This window comes from Arachis duranensis, unplaced genomic scaffold, assembly GCF_000817695.3.
Source record: "Arachis duranensis cultivar V14167 unplaced genomic scaffold, aradu.V14167.gnm2.J7QH unplaced_Scaffold_182028, whole genome shotgun sequence".
Lineage (NCBI taxonomy): Eukaryota > Viridiplantae > Streptophyta > Magnoliopsida > Fabales > Fabaceae > Arachis > Arachis duranensis.
This window is the reverse complement of record NW_026264404.1, coordinates 10,447-11,289: the sequence shown is the minus strand read 5'-3', so window position 1 is coordinate 11,289 and position 843 is coordinate 10,447. Positions and strand designations below refer to the sequence as shown.

At 40.1% G+C, this 843-nt stretch overlaps 1 non-coding gene across 1 annotated transcript; it reads right to left on the bottom strand.

Moving 5' to 3' along the window:
- Nucleotides 1-428: 428 nt before the first annotated feature.
- LOC127744006 (small nucleolar RNA R71) lies at nt 429-532 on the bottom strand. The gene has a single exon (XR_008005214.1). It is a non-coding gene; the product is annotated as a small nucleolar RNA R71 (small nucleolar RNA).
- Nucleotides 533-843: the final 311 nt, after the last annotated feature.

The window sequence follows — 843 nt, the reverse complement described above, 5'->3', positions numbered from 1 at the left end:
CTTTCAGAAATATTAGAACAAGAGAAGGAGATGGCAGCCGAACCCAACAACAATAATGCAAGGAGAATGCTTGGTGACTTCCAAAAACCAACGTCCAAATTTGATGAAAGATGCATCTCCATTCCTGCCATTGGAGCCAATAATTTTGAGCTGAAACCTCAGCTAGTTGCCTTAATGCAACAAAATTGCAAGTTCTATGGACTTCCATCTGATGATCCTTATCAGTTTTTAACTGAGTTCTTGCAGATCTGTGAGACTGTTAAGATGAATTGAGTAGATCCTGAAGTCTACAGGCTCATGCTTTTCCCTTTTGCTGTAAGAGACAGAGCTAGAATATGGTTGGATTCACAACCTAAGATAGCCTGGACTCCTGGGAGAAGCTGGTCATGGCCTTCTTGGATAAATTCTTTCCTCCTCAAAAGCTGAGCAAGCTTAGAGTGGATGTTCAGACCTTCAAACAAAAAGATGGTGAATCCCTCTATGAAGCTTGGGAAAGATACAAGCAGTTGACCAAAAGGTGTTCATCTGACATGTTTTTAGAATGGACCATATTAGATATATTCTATTATGGTCTATCTGAGTTTTTGAAAATGTCATTGGACCATTCTGCAGGTGGATCCATCCACCTAAAGAAAACACCTGTAGAAGCTCAAGAACTCATTGACATGGTTGCAAATAACCAATTCATGTACAATTCTGAGAGGAATTCCGTGAATAATGGGACACCTCAGAGGAAGGGAGTTCTTAAAATTGATGCTCTGAATACCATATTGGCTCAGAACAAAGTGTTGACTCAGCAAGTCAACAAGATCTCTCAAGGTTTGAATGGATGGCAAAATGCAT